The sequence below is a fragment of the Sus scrofa genome, chromosome 6, assembly GCF_000003025.6.
Source record: "Sus scrofa isolate TJ Tabasco breed Duroc chromosome 6, Sscrofa11.1, whole genome shotgun sequence".
Taxonomy (NCBI): domain Eukaryota; kingdom Metazoa; phylum Chordata; class Mammalia; order Artiodactyla; family Suidae; genus Sus; species Sus scrofa.
In genome coordinates this window covers 32,770,816-32,789,853 of record NC_010448.4, presented here as the reverse complement: position 1 = coordinate 32,789,853, position 19,038 = coordinate 32,770,816, and the positions used below count along the sequence as shown (strand labels likewise).

Genomic DNA, 19,038 nt, shown 5'->3' with positions numbered 1-19,038 from the left:
TGATAAACCTCAAAGGATTCTTGTGAATAAATGTGACAAGTGGAGATTTAGAACAGGACCCGGCCCAAAGTAAGTACTCAGTACACACTGGATATGACTATACTTCTTTATCCTTTCCAGTTCTGCGCACAGACAAGACGCTGAGCACACTTCTCAGCCCTGATGTCATGATTATCACTTCCTCTTGAGCCAATCATTTCAGAGGTTAAGAATTACATTTGGCAGCTCCCAGTGCAGGATGTCTGGGTCATCTTACCCCATACCGGGTGAACAGCAGCATTTATCCTGGCATCTAAATGTGAGGGTCAGTCTCTGGGACACAGGAGAAGCTTGATTATAGAGTGGTTAGAAGCACTAGCTCTGGTGTTCAGATCCCAACTCAACCCCCAGTAGAGGGTGAGCAATTTCTTGACCCCTTTAAGCTTGCCTCATCTGCAAAATGGGATAATGCCAGTTTGTTAGTTTATTTATTTACTTATAAAATTTACATTATATTGTGTATTATCTATATATTCATTTCGGTGATAACTCAATAATTAACCTAGCAAATTACCTGGCACACCGTAAATAATAAACATCTGTTATGATACAAGATAACAAAGAGGAATCTAGCTGCTGGTATGGACATATTTCCTATGATAGACATTCAAAAATCTTCTCTCATCCTAGCTGGAAGGTTTTCTGAAGGTCCTCACAGGCCTCAGAGATGAAGGAAGAGATGGTGTTTCCTTCTTGGTCAATCCTATTGTCTGAGAAGGGGATAGGGGACTGAGGCCCAAGGTTCCAACCTTAGCATCTGGGTCCACTGCCTCTCAGAAACAGCTGCTCCTTTATCCCTTGCCACCCACAGGCCAGAAGGGTTAGGGGAGGTGGATCTGCGCAGATGACCCCTGGCAGCCACGGGTCAAACACAGACTGGAGGGCCCAAAGGAATAGCAGCTGCTGTCTGCTGATCTTGGGCTCTTGTGGGTTATTTGTTTAAGGTTTCAATGAAATGATTTTAATTTAATGGATCTATGTTTTATGTTTAGTTTTTCATAAAAAAAAAAGACTTTCAATCTAGCCTCAGACCTCCCTGGAGGTTGTTGATTAGTGATTTAAGTACTCAATTATTTGGTCTGATAAGAGAACAATTGTTAGAGGTCACAGGCTTGACCAGGGGGATCCCTTTGTCAACTACCATGATACGTTCTTCTGCTTGTGTTATTCTATTTTATTCTTCAAAACAAATAAATAGCTCTTCATGATTTGAAATCCTAAATCTACCAAAGAATTGTCTCCTCCTACTCATCTCCATCCTCTAGTTCATTCCTTAAAGACAATGACTTTATCAGTTTTCAGGTTTGCTTTTCGGATCCTTCCAAAGACTTTTTTTTTGCCCAAGCAGGCAAATAAGTGACTATACATAACTTGTCTTTCTTTTGTTCTCTGTATTGCTTTTTAAGAGGAAGTATTTTTCAGATCCCCATGATAGCTGCTGTATGTTTATTTCCATATGCTAAAATACACATTCAATTTAGTAACATTTGGGGGGGGGGCAGGTGCTGCATCTGTGGCATGCAGAAGTTCCCAGGCCAGGGATCGACCCTGTGTCACAGTAGCGACCCAAGCAGCTACAGTAATAATGCTGGATCCTTAACCTGCTAAGCCACAGGAGAACTCCCAAGCTCAGAGGCATTTTAAAGAAACTAGTATTTTTATTGTATTGTATTGTATTTACTTTTAGGGCTGCCCCTGAAGCATATGGAAGTTCTCAGGCTAAGGGCTGAATTGGATCTGTAACTGCAGGCCTACAGCACAGTTACAGCAATGCCAGATCTGCAACCTATGCCCCAGCTCGCAGCAACACTTGATCCTTAACCCACTGAGAGAGGCCAGAGATCGTCGAACCCACATCCTCATGGATACTAGTCATGTTCTTAACCTGCTGAGCCACAACAAGAACTCCTGAACTAGTATTTTATTGATACCATCTGCATTCATTTGAAAAATAAGTTCTTGGGGTGTTTAAAAACACCTACACTACTTTGTATCACACAGCAGCAGGAATAAAGGAATGAAGAGGATCTATATTAATACTAAAAGATTGCTAAAAAGAAATGTTTTGGAGTAACTATATTTATGCTTTGATAAAAACCATCCCCCAAATAGTCCAAATTCACTGAGTACCTGTATAAAAGTAAATGATATTCTCCAGAAAGTTACATGCTAAATCAAGAACAATAGGAAAGGGAACAAAATGGATGGGAGTCAGGGCTGGGGGCAGGGGGTCATAGGAGTCATTAGCAAAGGACACACTGTTCTGGGACAGACCATTAAGTGGTACTTCGTGCCTCACGGCGGGCATCAACCTGACTGGTGAGTGCCCATACCAAACTGCGGTCAGGTATTTTGTATCTCGCCTCGTCATTTGTCTTATCTTTACTGTTCACATATTTTTAGCAACTAAAAGTCTTTAGAAATTAAAAATGTGTACAGAAGAAAAGATTCTATGTAGAAGGTTTATGTATTTCATCCACAAAAAAGAGCTTAGTGCATATGGCTGTGCAGCCCATAATCATAGCCTGCTTTACAATCCGTAATTTTCCCAAAGCTGAAAGATGCTTCAACACTTCTGGCTGGACTCCAAATGTATCAGAAACTCCACCTTCAGCCTGGGAATGGCCTCTCAGTGTGCTGAGGGTAAATTAACTCCCTATTGTTCACATCCCAAATGCAATCTTCCTTCTTGGCCCAAGCCACTTGGACCCTGAGAAACAGGAGAAGAAGGTCCCTCCAGGGTCATTCCCACTTACCAGGCTGCAAAGGCCAGGCTTGCTCACCAGAAATCATCTCTGACAACTATCAAGGGTCAGCAAACTTTTCCATAAAGGGCCAAATAAGTCTTTTTGGCACCGTGGGCCAGCTGGTCTCCTGTGGAAATCATTCAGCTCCGTCATTGCAGTACAACATGGAACTGAATGGGCATAGCTGGGTTCCAATACAACATTCTTTAGAGAAACAGGCCTGTGGCAAGCCCTGGTTTATAAACCACTGAGGCGAACAATGACTATTCCCCATGCTTTGTCTCCCTTTAACTCATCGCTGGCCTGAGGTATCAAAAACCCAACCCCAGATATGAAGTCTGAGTCTTAGATGAAGACTTTACAGATTAGGAGATCTGCACAGAGCAAGTCCCCTCAGCATTCCCCAAAGAAGAAAGAGGATGATGCGTGATGTTCAGCTTCCCATACTCAAGGAAGTCCTGGGCCTTGAGGTGGGCACACGTTCATGCTAGACCCCCAACTGAGGGAGTGCACAGAAGCTGGATGGAGAAGGGATGTTTCAATTTCTGTTGTCCAATCTGTATTCCCCTCTCTCTACACAGAATGTTTGTCTCCATACTTCAAGTGGGAGTACAGAGAACTGAAATGGAGAAGTCAGTCACAAATCCGACCTGGGTGAGGCAGACATCCCCCGATAAGACCCTATCTGTTGTAAAGCTCCCTTATCACACAAGAAATCTATCTTTATCTTAAGTAATAAGCATTGTGCCACTCAATCTTTCTGTGGCAGGTTGACACATCATTAAACCAAGCATGAGGATTAAAAAAAAAAAAAAAAAAAAAAGTCCCCATCAAACCATCGCCACCCTGGTTGCTTTTGTAGGTAATAATACAATAAAAAAGGCAACTCTTAAAATTACAGGAAGTCCCCCACTGACCCTGACCAAGTAGGGTTATTCCAGGCTTTCTTCAAAGATACCACACCAACTGAAATGCCAATCTCAAAAATAGTACTGAGTAGCTCAAGAAACAGAGGAAGAGAACATGATGAAAACAATCATTTTCAAGTCCTCCGAGAAACTGTTTAAAGGTTTTGTTGGTTTGTTTGTTTTTGTTTTGTACACAATTAGAGTAAGGGGAAATGGGGGAAGATCTCAAAAATGTGATTAGAATATTATTCGTTCCTCTTACTCCCAATTAAAGAGGGGTTTCTTCAGTAGAGATGCAGTTATTAAATCATGATGTCTTTCTTAAAATACCAATTTATAGCAGAGGGCTCCATACTGCTGCCACTTCTGCAAGGTTGCTTGTAATTGCTCTATGCAACGCTTTGACTAATTAAATCACACAAGAGATTGTTTCTTAGTAACACACCTGGTCCACGCTTTGTTGTTGGCTTTCATTAAAGCACTATGTCTCACGCTGCCTTATAGCATGAAAGGATATTAATCAGGTAAATGGCCATTAAAAGTCATATCAGTGTTTGCTGTGCAGTGATTATTTTCTTAAATCTTGAACAAAGGAGTTTTCTTTGAAATCTCAGGGCTGGCCTCCTACCACAGGAGAGAACAGCCACATTAAAATGTGTTTTTCAACCTTACCAAGAAGAAGGAAAAAAAAAGGAGCAAAATGCAAGGTGCGGCAAGAAGTAAGATTATATTCTCTTTGTTCTCCTGGGCTATTTGGGGCAAGGAGGGACAAGTTGAACAAACTGAAATCAGTGTACAGCAAGTGGGGACAACAGGCAAGAAATGCTCTCCAAAGCCCCCTCCCTCCCATTCCCTAGAAGAGAAAAGCTCCACTTTCGAGGCAAGGCTGTTAATTAGGTTGCATTTCAGAGCTCTAGTTAGAACTAAAAACGTCCGGGGAATCAAATGCTACTTGCATATTAAACTGAAAAGGGAAAATGTCGCTCAAGACTTTCTTCTGCCAGCAAAGTACCCTTTATGGTCTCACTGATCAGGTTCTGTGTCGGGACCTGGAGCATGATCATCATGTCTGATTCCCCAGTTACTCTGCTCCTCAGCCCTGGAGCAGCCCCTCCAAAGCGATGCCCACTTTCAGCAGAGCAAACATTCCACTTAGGAGAAGAAGAGAGTGGCTGCACACACCCACACTGCAAAAAAAAAAAACGGACTAGTTTGCCAAAGGCACCTACCCTGGATCCTGCAACCTTTTCTTTTTTCTGCCATAAATGACCAATTTTTCTGAATGGAATAAGTGGCCTTGATGAGGCTAGAATAAAGCATTCTGCTTCAGAACCCAGGATCTGGAATACAAATTCTGGAGTTTGGAATCCCAGGCCTACAACTTCCTGGCTGTGTGACTGTGAACAACTTACAACCTCTATGCCTTGGTTTTCACACACATAAAATACACAAAATAACAGTAATAACCTCCTTTGGTTGTTGTGAGAATAAAATGAATATTTTATAAAATATATAGTCTGAGATATACACATGATATGTATAATATATATGTCTGATACATAATGTCCTTAATAAATATTAGCTACAAAGCTTTTCTTTTTTTTTTTTTTTTTTTTTTTTTTTGGTTTTTTTAGGGCATATGGAGGTTCCCAGGCTAGGGGTCAAATCGAAGCTGTAGCTGCTGGCCTATACCATAAGCCACAGCAATGCTGGATCCAAGCTGCATCTGCGGCTTACACCACAGCTCACTGCAACACCAGAACCTTAACTCATTGAGCGAGGCCAAGGATCGAACCTGCATCCTCATGGATACTAGTCGGGTTCAATAACCACTGAGCCACGATGGGAACTCCCCAGCTACAAAGCTCTTGATAGCTGCTAAAGGCTTAGTAAGTATACACTTCTATTCAAAACTGAGCATCAAATGAAGACTCCCTAACTAAATACACTTCTGCAGCTCGCCCTTGGTGACACTGCACCAGAAGAAAGGGGCATGAGCTTGGATTTGTTCTCACTGAGTCTACGAAAAAACTAAGTTAAAGAACTTACGATTCTCCCAGCAGAGTCCCCAGCGGGAGGCTTCTGCCCAAGGCCAACGCGCCAGGCCCTGGAGACCACTATCCACGTTGTCCTCCGCACCAGAGCACCCAGAGGTGGACGGGACGGCAAGAGGGCTGGCATCTGGCTCTCCACGCCTGTGGCCGGGTCAGCCCAGAAGAGGTGCCATTTTCTGCTCTCACAGAGCCTGTGGGCCGCCTGCACCCCAGGGGCCTGCGGATGGAACAGGCCTCTGGGCATCTTCTCCCGTTGGCCAGCCAGGAGACTTAAAGGACACTGCCGGGGACGGGGTAGGGAACCTGCAAGTCAGGACGACGAGCTGCAACGTGACAGAAAGGCCCTCGCAAATTAGCTCAGCAAGAAAGCGAGCGGAGGGCTGCCTTGGCTAGGAAGTCCAGGGGTGGATCCAACTTTAAACATGGCCCAGTCCAAACGCTCCAGGTCCTGAATCAAACCTCCAGGTTTCATTCGCTCTCCCCCTTGGTGTATCTGCAGTTCTCAGAGCTTTTCTGTTTCCGGCCTGCAACCCCCACAGCGACAGGACCGCTGACAGTACCGCAGACAGCATCCCCTAAGCCTGAAAAAACGAGGGCGTTTTTTCTAGAGTTCGCGGAAAACTCGCCTCTCATTGGCTGGGGTTCAGTCACGTGCCCAGCCCTGAACCAAACACTCTGGGGCAAGGGGCGTACGTATCCTGATTGGTCAGGTTGGGATCACTGGGCACTTCTGGAGCTGCGGGTAAGGTCAGAACCACTTGACCCTCCAGGCTGAGCATTAGGTGCTGGGATTTTTGCAGAGCTGAGACGCTGCTTCTAAACGCAGTGTTAGTGGGGGCTGGCCCAGTAGAACAGCAGATGGAGAAAGGAGAAGCAGACAATGGAGCACAGAGATGGCAAGTAAGAGGAAATTGGGAGGGAAGATGATCTCTCAGGCGCCCATTTACTGGTCTACTGACCTGTCTGAAGAGGGCTCCTGACCCCTGAGCTAGCATGGACACCTCTGGAAGGCCCCGCAATGGCTGCAGAAACTGACCTACATCTTAAAATCTTGAAGGCTGTGGTTCTCACATAGACTGCACATTAAAAATCACCTGAAGAGCATTTTAAACATCCCAATGCTGAATTCCACCTCTAGAAAGTCTGTTTTAATTAATGGGAGGGTGAGGCATGAAACCAGGTATGGATAGTTTTTAAAAGCTTCCTTAAATGATTCTGTTGGCAGCCATGTTTGAGAACCACTGTCCTGGGGCATCTGCCTTCCATCCTTTGGTAAATTTGCCTGCAGAAGGGGGTAAAAAAAAAAAAAAAAAATACCCAACTCCCTGGAAACCTCATCCTGGCTAACCAGACCAATCTTTTCCACTCAGGGCCAGATTCCCCTGAGGTTAGGGGAAATTAGCCAGGGGTACTTGAGAGGAGGTTGGGGGCTGCTTTGTTTTTTGTTTTTTTGTCTTTTTTGCCATTTCTTGGGCTGCTCCCGAGGCATATGTAGGTTCCCAGGCTAGGGGTCGAATCAGAGCTGTAGCCGCCAGCCTACGCCAGAGCCACAGCAACGCGGGATCTGAGCCACGTCTGCAACCTACACCACAGCTCACAGCAACGCCGGATCCTTAACCCACTGAGCAAGGCCAGGGATCGAACTCTCAACCTCATGGTTCCTAGTCGGATTCGCTAACCACTGAGCCACGACAGGAACTCCTAAATTTTTTTTTTTTTTTTTTTTTTTTTTGTCTTTTTAAGGCTGCACCTGCAGCATATGGAGTTTCCCAGGCTAGGGGTCAAATTGGAGCTGCAGCTGCTGGCCTGCACCACAGCCACAGCAATGCCAGATCTGAGCTGCATCTACGACCTATACCATAGCTCACAGCAATGCCCAATCCTTAATCCACTGAGTGAGGCCAGGGGTCGAACCTGAGTCCTCATGGATCCTAGTCAGATTTGTTTCCACTGTGCCACAAGGGGAACTCTGCTTTGGTGACTGATGAGAAAATAAGTATACAGCAGCATGGGGCACACCTATCTTTTCACTGTTTTGCCTTTGCACTGCTTCTTCTAATATCTTTTTTTTTTTTTTTTTTTTTTTTTTTTTTTTTTTTTTTTTTGCCTTTTTCTAGGGCCGCACGCACGGCATATGGAGGTTCCCAGGCTAGGGATCTAATCGGAGCTGTAGCTGCTGGCCTACACCAGAGCCACAGCAACTCAAGATCCAAGCCGAGTCTGCGACCTACACCACAGCTCACGGCAACGCCAGATCCTTAACCCTCTGAGCAAGGCCAGGGATCGAACCTGCAACCTCATGGATGCTAATCGGATTGGTTAAACACTGAGCCTCGATGGGAACTCCACTCCTTCTAATATCTTTGAATCCCTGTCTCAATAGACATAATGTCATCACCTTAGTTTACAACACAAATTACTGAAAAGGTGGAACTTCTGGAAAATGTGCTCAGAGGCGGAAATGATTCTCCTATCCACCAGTTTCATTTCTGTTCCTTTCATCCAGAGAAAGGAGAACTCTTTATCAGTTTCCAAGAAACCCCATTAGATGTTTGTATAAATTCTACTTTTACTAATTATAAAAAAGAGGGTTGCCATTTAAGGAACCAAGTTTCTGATGAGGGTGAGAAAATAACTAGCAAGCATATTAACTGTAAATCACCTCCACTCACTGAATTAAATGCCAAGGAATGATATATCCACTGCTGGATTTCTTATCTGCTTTGATTCACTGTATTGCCGGTGCCTAGGAGCTTTCCTATTTTTTTTTTTAATCTGTGATTTTCTTGAACCATTTAACAGGCTCAAGAAAGGCTTAAACTCATGAAGAGTGGGTCTGTAACAGATCTGTAAGCAGGAGGTTAAAGTATGTGCCTTGGATATATGTCATTGTGGGCATATATTCATCCACAATAGCCATCCCTTGATTCTGAAAGGAGAACTAGAATACAACCAGGAGGCCTCCCTGATCTGCCAATACAAAAATCTTATGTTACTTGTTAAAATTTAGAGGACTCCTTCAGATGCCACTCTCTTCTCCTGGTTTCACTTGCTCAAATTTATTCTGTCATCATGAAAGTTTTATGGCCTCTTTTGTCTTGTTCTTTATATTCTCTCTTGTATTTGTAAACCACATCCATTTTACAGAACACTTTTATATGTGTTCTCCTATTTTAATCCTCACAGCCTCAATTATGAAATATGTTAAGGACACGAATGCTGCTGGTGATTCCATTCTTTAGGGTTAGGTCTTAATTAATCAATGAGTATACAATTCCACTGCAGATTTGTGAAATGCTCCTTTTATCAGAGTAGCGCTGACTTACAATGTTGTGTTAGTTTCAGCTGGACAGCAAAGTGACTCCGTTATACATATACATATATCCATTGTTTTCCCATAGAGGTTATTACAGAATAGCTCCCTGTGCTATACAGTAGGACCCTGTTAGTTATCTGTTTTATACACAGAAGTATGTATATGTTATTCCCATCCTCCTAATTGATCCCTCTCCCCCGCACCCCAGTTTCCCCTATGGTAACCCAAAGTTTTATTTTGAAATCTGTGAGTCTGTTTTTATAAATAAGTTCTTTCTGCTTTTAACATAAGACCATGCGGTGTGAGCCTTTTTTATTAGCCAGTATTATGTGCTATGGATCTCCTCAGCTGGTCTCTGACCCCGCCATCCCATTAAATACGGATCAAGTTCAGATCCACACAGGGGCCAGGAGAGAGGAGCAGCTGCATGAGCAGAGCTGGCTAGGGACTATCAGAGACCACAATCCACTTGTTGCCAAATCTTCCACCATCTCAAGAGAAATTGTTAATCCAGACCTTTTTGTGATCTCCCGACTTTGGAATTATGATAACTAATCTTTTTTTTTTTATTCTCTCTCTCCCCTCCCCCCAGCTCTATAGGCCAAATGGGCCACTGCTTCCTGGCTGGATTTAACCCTGGAGCTGTCTTGTGTGGCTCCTACTTATCCCTCACTCCTTTCCTTTTCATTTGCTCAGGATTGGCAATGACAACATCACTTATTCAAAGCAACCAAATTGCTATATCCCAGGAGTTATACATGGACCTGTCCAATGATCTCTCCTTGTCCCTGAAAGTGCCCTATACCCGTTTTGATTACTGTCTCCATCTATATCTGGTGTACTTTAAATATAATTGACACCATACATATCCCACCAAATAGTCATTATGTATGTTGACAGTTCTATCCCACTAGGTAGTGAATGCCATAAAAGCCAAAAGTGTCTCTTTTATCTTTCTATCCTCATCCCTAGCTCACAACAGACACCCCATTACTATGTAATGAATGTAGAAATATTTGTACCACTACTTGTAAGAGGAACAAATTTAGCAAATGAGGGGAGTGAATACATATTATTCTGACACTGCCAACATGTGTACATACATGTGTACCTTCCCTACCAGTATCATCATCACCACCAGCAAATCTTGTGGTTTTAATCAACAATAATACTGAATGTGATTCTGGGCACAGAAGAGGTAGGCAATGAGCTGGAACAGGATGCTGCCCCAGGTGCTTAAACATTCATGTTGGGCTCCTGAACCACATTTCCTTCTATATCTCTGGAGCTTCCACGATCAAACCCAGTGCCATCTGGTTGCCCTGGACCCCAGGCAGAGGGAAATGGACACAGCCCCCCTTCTCATGTTTCAGTGTTGCTTCTCTCACCCAAACGCCTTCTCCCTTCTCCCACCCTATTCATTATTCACAGAAGCTCAGGACCCATCTTCTTCCAGAAAGTTTTCTGGCTGCTTTAGCCCCAGAGAATCTCTTCCTCCTTCAAATTTTTGTAGGGATTATAATCTAGCCCTTCCACTTTGTCATTTTATTACACTTAGTCTTTACTACTTAAATGCATAGCTGTAGTCCCAAGAATCTACAACTATGAAAAATGCTGTTTAAAAAAAAATAGATGTTTTGGAGTTCCTTTGTGGTGCACTGGGCTAAGGATCCAGCATTGTTACTGCAGGCACTCAGGTCACAGCTGTGGCACAGGTTTGATACCTGGCCCGGGAACTTCGACATGTCATGGGTGCAGCCAAAAAAAAAAAAAAAAAAAAAAAAAAAAAAAAGTTGTTTTGATGGAAAATACAGAAATTAGAAGATAGAGAGTTTCGGATGCACAGTAACAAGGCATATCTTCTGCACTAATTTTTAAGAATAGCAGATGCTTGTGTGTAGCTCTAAAATGTGACTATCATTGAACAAAGCCAGTGTTAGAATGAGTTTAACTTCTGATCAAGCAAAGGCTTTGTCTTTTTATACATACTCTCACCACCTTTTTCCCTTCACTCAGAAAATATTAACTGAGCTCCTACTATGTGCCAAGCACTGATCTGGATATAGCAGTAAACAAAAGATAAGATCCCTGCTTGTACATTATAGTCAGACAAGTAAACAATTTCAAACAGTAATTAGTACCAAGAGGAAAAAAATGGACCAATGCGCTAGAGAATAGAGGGTGAGCTCATGAAACATACAAAAGGCATCCTGCTGAACCACCTGAACAAAAAGGTTCCATCGCAGATACGACCGTGTTTAGTTTTTATTTATTTTTGTTTGTTTGTTTTTAAATATAAGTTGCTAGTTCAAAGACTCCGCTGGTTGGCTAACTTTACTTTTAACATTTTAACTGGGGTACCACATACCTAAAGGAAAGTGCAGAATCATCACTATGCAGCTCCATGAATTTTCTCCAAGTAGGAAAAATTTTTTCTAAGAGGGCATATCCACGTGTCTGGCCACCGAGATCAAGGAACTGAACTTCACCTCTCAGAAGTGCCCCGCCCTGTGCCCGTTTCCCATGACTAAACCTTCCTCCTCTTATTAGTCTTGCCTGGTTTGTAAATGTGTATAAATGGAACCATGAAATGTGTTTGGCTGTCCTTTATTGAGTATACTCCAATTTATTTCTCCATTCTCCTGTGAAGTAGGCCTTTGATTACTTTCAGGTTTTGGCTGTTAAAAATACCACCAGCACAAACCGTTCTTGTTCCTGCCTCTTGTCACATGTCTGTGCATATTTGTAGGGGTTACTACATAGGGTGTGTATAAGCATCTGTAGCAGATATTTCTCAGGTAAGTATAAGTTGTATCAACTTATCTTTCCGGACAAGCAGTTTATGGAAGTTCAGCCCTTCCGTGTCTCCCCAGCTCGTGGTGCTTTCTATCTTCTGCAGTTGAGCCTTCGCGGGAAGACTGAAATGATGTCCACTAGGGTTTTAATTTGCATTTCCTTCGTGGCTAATGACCTGTAGCTTCACCATTGCCCATGTAGACATCCTCGTCTGTGAGAGGCCTACGTCTTTTGCCCGTTTTCTATTAGGTTAACTTTTTCCTCTATGCAATTCGTGGTTTCTTTATATACGCTGGACATGGATCAGCATATTTTATAGGAATATTGTTATGTCTTAAATGTGAGTTATCCTAATCTGTGGATGATTTTCCACTCCCTTAACATTGTTTTTGATCTAAAAATACTAATTTTTTTGTAATAAAAGGTGTCTTTTTTTCTCTTAGAGTGCATGTTTACATGGCCTTTAAAGACATCTTTGTTCTGCCAAATCTCACGAGCTAGAGCTCTGGTTACACAATAACAGCATGAAGGAGTATGTCCAGTACCCAGGGATGCTTGTTGATCTCCTTCAACCAGTGTTACCTGTAAACACACAAGTACCGAGGCCCTGGCTGGACAAAGCATGGCGACCAAGAGCTCAGACTACTCAGAAATAAAGGATAATCACACCGCCAGGTAAGCCGCTCAGCCCAGCTGAGATGCTCAGCAAGGGTGAGAAGAGTTTAGTGGAAGAAAACAGTGAGTATCAGTTACAGCTCCTGAGACCAGATACAAGTGGCAGGGGCTGCAGAGCCTCCCACCAACCTCTCCTTTGGAGAAAGACACACATGGGAGTCCCAGGGGAGTTACTCCCAGAAGTTACAGAAAGCAATGTATGTGAGAGGTACATGGGGTGGGCTGTACTCTGTGTCGCCACCTGTCAGGGCTTTGCCTCAGGACCACAGACATCCAGTGGACTTTCCGACATTCCAACACAGATCTCCCTAACACAGCTAGTTCTCTGCGCCTTTTGTTTCCTCCTGTTGTCTGGCACAGGGATCGCATTCTGGCGTCACTGGCTTTTCTACTTCATTGAATGTAGACTGTTACTATTCCCTTGTCTGTAGAAGCCACTCTAACTGTGTTTGTGCCATCTGGCAGGGTCCTTGCCAGGTTGTTAAACTCTGTATCTTGACAGAGTGTTCCCAAATCAATAAATTCTTGTTTTATCAAATCTTATGTTCTCCCCCTAGATCCAGTGCCCTCAGAATATAGTCCCGTGCATATTTTTTTTCTGGCTCCTATTGGTCATATTGACTAGATCCTGCCTCTCCTTTCAAGTCTGGCCCCTTTTCTCCCTTCCCAGGCTCAGAATGACCTTTCCCCAGCTATCTCGTGTTCGACCCTTGTTATTTAGGGGCTTTGGGCCAGGAGGAAACTGGGGGCAGATCCTGGGAGAGGGTATGGCATGTGTCTTACACAGGGGAAATGTCTGCAATCTTCAAAGAAGGGAGAAGCAGCAGTTCATTAATAGAGGTGTGTGCCACTTTCCTAGGTTCCGAGGTTTGGAGAACCTGGAGATTCAAAGTTTTTGTCTACTGTGATTCTATTATTTCCTGACCTGAACCCACACATAACAGACATGCTCTCTTAGTTTGCTGAGGCTACTATAACAAGTTGCCACCGTCTGGGTGGCTTATAAACAACAAACATTTATGCCTCACAGTTCTAGAGACTGGGGAGTCCAATATTACGGTGTGAGCAGATTCAGCATCTCATGGGAAACCGCTTTCTTTCAGAGGGTGCCTTCACCCTGTGTCCTCACAGAGTGGAAGGGGATAGAAAGCTCTGTGGGGCCTCTTTTATAAGAGCATTAATTTCAACAGTTCCCCTCTCATGACTTAATCATCTAAAGGCCCATCTCCAAATACTCTCACCTTAGGGATTAGGTTTCAACATATGAATTTGGGGCGGGGGTGGGGACAGACCATAGCACAGGCCTAGCTTTAGAGCTCTGACCTGGGCCTGGTCTTCAGCTTTCTCTGCTTTTAGGCTATGGAGATTAAGGTCTCTTTATAGGCTACCAAGGAAGCTCTTTGGATTTCCCTCTTAGCTTTTAATTGCCAATTTATCACTCCGAGCCTTTTGTTATCTTTTTCCAAAGCATTAGTGAAGCTTAGCAACAGCTCTCCAAGTCCACTGTCCATTTTGGTATGGTTACTACATATTTCTCAGAGGCCTGCTATCACAACCGGCTTGTGAGTCCCATTCTGCCAGTATATCATCCCAGTTTGCCACAGTAAAAACTCTTATAATTGCAGTTCTACCTCATGTCAAAGTCTGTGTTCCACTTACCACCAAGGATGGGTCTTCACTGCCACTCAAGCAGCAGGTACTCCAGCTTCAAAATCTCCTCTTAGCATCTGCTTTCTCCAGCCGCTTCTAGTGCCAATTGCTGTAGGTTTGGTGCCCCAGAAATCAGGATGGAAGGTGGAGACTAGTCTGGAATAAGTTTATTAGGCAGCTTTTAGAATCAACCCCCATGGAAGGGATGTAAATAAAATAAGACTGGGCAGAAGGAGAGGATGGTGATGCAGTCTCAACAAAGGCCTCCGCCAAGTCTGCAGGGTATTCTGACGCTAGGACGCTCAAGTTGGAATGAAGGAGCCATGACTTTATATACCACATACCCCGGTCATTGGATAAAGCTGCCCCTAAGAAGTGGCTGTGGCCTTAAGCAAGGGAACACGATCTTTACCTGGGGCAACCAAAAAATGCTAAGAGTGCTGCCTACAGAGAGTCCTCAGTTGTTAGTCTACTTTAAAGTATAACATTAACTTACCATGTGAACAGAATAAAAGAAAACAGGCTGGCACTTTTATTTCTACTATAATCCAAATACATTTCTTTCTCTTCCCTTCTTGTACTGGACTTCTGCTGTGGTGATTAATACAGTGATGCTAGTGAACATTTTTCAGCGAGCAAACATTTAACATTTACTCTTGCATATCATAGTTAGTGTATGTTTTATACATACTTTTTATCAGCTAGGAATTTCCTTTCTTTTCCTAGTTAAGATTTTTTTCTGGGAAACAGATTTGAAATTAACCAAATACATTTTCTGTATCTATTGAGAAAATCATATAACCTATTGAGATTATCCTTTTACTCCATTCACATGGCAAATTATAGTGACTTTAAAATGTTAGGGAGTTGCCGCTGTGGCTCAGAGGAAACGAACCTGACTAGTATCATGAGGATGCAGATTCAATCCCTGGCCTCAATCAGTGGGTCAAGGATCCAGCATTGCCGTGAGCTGTGGTGTAGGTAGCAGACACAGCTTGGTTTCTGTGTTGCTGTAGCTGAGGCATAGGCTGCAGCTCCAATTCCACCCCAATCCTGTGAACTTCCATATGCCTCAGTGCAGCCCTAAAAAGCAAAAAAAAAAAAAAAAAAACAACCAAAGAAAAAAACTAAACTTAGATTCCTTTTTAGATATCTGTTGATTTTATTTCCTAGAATTTCAAAATTAAACTTATATCTGTTTTTGAGAGGTCAGTCTGCAAAGACTTTTCTTGGAATGCTTTGTGAGATTTTGCTATCAAGGCCATGCTGCCTTTATAAAATGAATTAGAAAGTATACTGTTCTTATAAGACTGGTATTATTTATTTCCTAACTGTTTGGTCCAATTCACTGGTAAACCCATCTGAGGCCAGAGTTTCCCCATGGGAAGGTTTTTCTTGAGAAATATTTTTCTTTACTAGATATAGGACTATTCAGATTTTTGCTTTCTTCTTAAGTCAGTTTTGATAATTTGTATTTTTATGACTTTATTTGACTCGTCTAAATTGCTAAGAGTTTCCACTTAGATGTTCATCCTTTTAGAAGCTTCCTTCTACTCCCTATTTCTTTTTTTCTCCTTTTTGTCTTGAACTGCTTTTGAACTGGAAATTGCTCTGAGTGGAAAAGTGGCTTAGACAATTAGGATCACTTCCCTTCATTTCCTTTCTCTCCAGGATCTTGACTTCTCAAATCCTCTTACCTTGGTGTCCCTCTAATGCATTCAAAAAGATATCTTTTTAAACTCTGTTCAGTGTTTCTAACTGCTCTTAGCCAAAAGAGTGTTCTGCTCATCCATGACAGATGGAAATACTTCCATATGATTAAAATAAATATCTGACTAATAAATGCAAATTGCATTCCATAATTAATCTAGCTCATATCCAAATATCATTAGGAATATTTGTGTTGGAAGGAAAACACCTGGCGTTCTTATGTTGTACTCTATCCTTCCTCTCCTATATAGGAATCTTTTCAAAGACAAAGATAACATAACTTTGAATAGAGAAGCAAATTTGGAGCCAGGTACTGAAATCTTAATTCATAAAATTTGGAAAATCACTAAAATTATCATCACTTTAAGTGTATTAGAGGTTCTTAATTAATATAGTCTATTACTATCACTGTTATTGTAAGTGCATTATTATATACTTCTGTAAGACAACCTCAGGAAAACAATGAAGAAAACTGTCACGGCAATGTAAGTGGCTAAGAATGTCTTAGCTATTTACAAAATTCAGCAAACTTAGTTTAAGGGGCAAAGCAAACATTATGTATAACAAAATGCTTGATTCTTTCCTACCTAAAACTTAGACTATGTTCATCACCACTTATCTGAATCTCCTTATTAAGAACCAGGAATGATCTAGTTTTAGACCAGAGAGACACATAAAACATAGTCATAAAATATATGTGCTAGCAAAGGAAGGTTTCTGTCACTAAGGCAAAGAAATGGAAGATGATCTAATAAATTCAACATTCAACCAAACTGTCCACATTCTCTACTTAAATATTTTAGAGAACGTTAAATTTTGAAGGCTTGTAAATTCTTCTCATATGGCTGAAAATAAGCCAGTTTCATTAGATGGTTTCCTGTCCTTCTGCTTTGTTGTAGGAACCTGCAGTGTCATACAGTTTCAAGAAGATAAATATTAGTCAAGATGGCCCATGGTATTAAGAGAGAAGTGAAGTCAAGTGGATTAAACATTTTAGAAACAGCCTTACTTTGAGGAATTAAGATAGAGTCTGGTTGCCAGTGAAAATGATAGTGGAAGGAAAACGTCAACTGCTGGTTAGCCTGGTTATGCTGTGCTCTGAAATGTCTTTTGTTAACGTGATCTCTCTATTGAGAACTCCATTACCCTGTGTTTAAAACAAAGGCGCCCCATTCAAAGCAGGCTATAATTGTAGTCTTTCAGCAAAACAGCATTTACGAAAACATGCCTTTCAGAACTTGGTACAATTTATCACCCCCATGGTGCATGACACACAATTACATTTGTCACTGCTTTTATTGGATATTACATGTCAGTAATGAGTCATCAGCTCCAGAAGTTATGAAAGATGAATTTTTTACTACTAGATTTCCGAGTTTGCTCCAAAAATAAAACTAAAACTCGTGTATGCCTCAGTAAGGGTAGAAGCTACATTCGGGAGAAACATTAATCCCTGTTTTAGAAAAATAACGATGTATTCCATTTATTGACAGCAAGATGATTGCCTACAGTGTTTCTCGTTACCTCTAGATCACAAATGAGTAAATCACTATCAGATAAACCAAGGTTAAAACTGAGTGTGTTTTAACATTGTAACAAGGTGCAGCAATAAATAAATAAATAAAATCAACAACAACAACAACAAAAACTCTATCACCAAGAGAGGACTGTTAATTCAGAGATTTTTTTTTCCCCTTAGATTCTGTGATGTGATAAGCACGGCAGCTCAGTCATCGCTGAAATTAAATTAGGTTTTAGAAAATGAATATTTCATTTTTAAGATCCTGTTGCTTGGAGACCCGGGAAGAAAAGGCTAGTTTAGCCCAAGATGGGAGTGATGTTATGAGGGCCAGCATTTTCTGCTCCTGGAAACGGCTGGAGAACGCTGAGGAAAAATTACATAAGGGAGGCAAAACAATGATGATCGTACAAATGGGCTCATTATAAATATGCCACAATGCATGTCATTTCTTCCAAGCTAAAGAAGTCTCTCTCTACCCTTCACCTTTAGTAATAAGATTGAAATTGGGCACAGTATCATGATGCCATAAACACAATCTACCTTTTGTTTTAACAGACACATTTTTTAAAAAGACAAAACAAATGTAGACTCAGTGGCAAAACAAAACATGCTTTTCTTTGCAAGGAGGCTCAACAAGTAATAGAGATACAGAAACTCATATCTATTATGTTGGACAAAGCTGCACTCACCTGGCTGCATTTTAATCAGCCTCATAAAAATTGAATATGCTTTGCTTTCATTGCCATTGAAGCTAGAGCAGTTTTAAGAGAGCTTCCATTTGGGGGACATGGTAGAATGCTAACTGTTTCCTGAAAGGAAAGCTCAGAATCTCTTGAGCTTTACCTGGGTACATGGATACCCATGTAAAGATTACTTTTCCCAGCCTCCCTGGTAGGTAGGTGTGACCATGTGAATATGTTTTGATCCGTGAGATGCAGGCAGAAGCCATGTATGCAAATTGCAGATCATAATTTTTTTAGAAGGAAGCTCTTGCTCTCTACTCCTCCTCTTCCCTTCCTGTGGGCTGTTGTGCGGAGGTAATGATGTGAGCCAGATTAACCATGTGGAGCTGGCAGAGCAGCAAGAAGGAAGTAACCTAGATCCCTGGATGAGCCCATGGAACAAGGTAGCTCAACCACCCTGTATCGCCTGCCCAGTTCTGGGCTGTATCATGGGAGAGAAATAAATGTTTGTCTTGTAAATCTGTGTTGGAGGACCTCTTCTGTCCAACAGTGTAGTCCATACCCTAACTCACATATGAGATTTTGGTAGACATGGTCTCTAGGGAGTTTTTCCTATCATTTGTTTTTCATCATTCTACGCTACTCTTGATTCATATCTTCCTTTCTCAATTCCTAATAGTACATACAAATCAGGATGCCAGCCTAGCTCTCCAAGGCTATTTGAGCCACCTCCTTTCTTTTTGGTTGCTGCCAGTCCGTAGGTAATCCCCATGCATCTATATGTGTGTGTGTGTGTGTGTGTGTGTGTGTGTGTGCGTGTGTGTGTGTGTGTGTGTGTGTGTGTGTGTATATATATATGACCCTGACTTCATGACTACAGTGATTTCCTAAGAAACAAGCATGTGACACAAGCTGGGAGAGTCAGAGCTCTTTCCTGG

The 19,038-nt window shown here is 42.1% G+C and overlaps 1 long non-coding RNA gene across 1 annotated transcript; it reads left to right on the top strand.

Annotated features, from left to right (window-relative positions):
- LOC110260957 lies at window positions 6,532-18,697 on the top strand. Its single transcript, XR_002344605.1, has 3 exons — window positions 6,532-6,648; window positions 12,304-12,535; window positions 16,795-18,697. It is a non-coding gene; the product is annotated as an uncharacterized LOC110260957 (long non-coding RNA).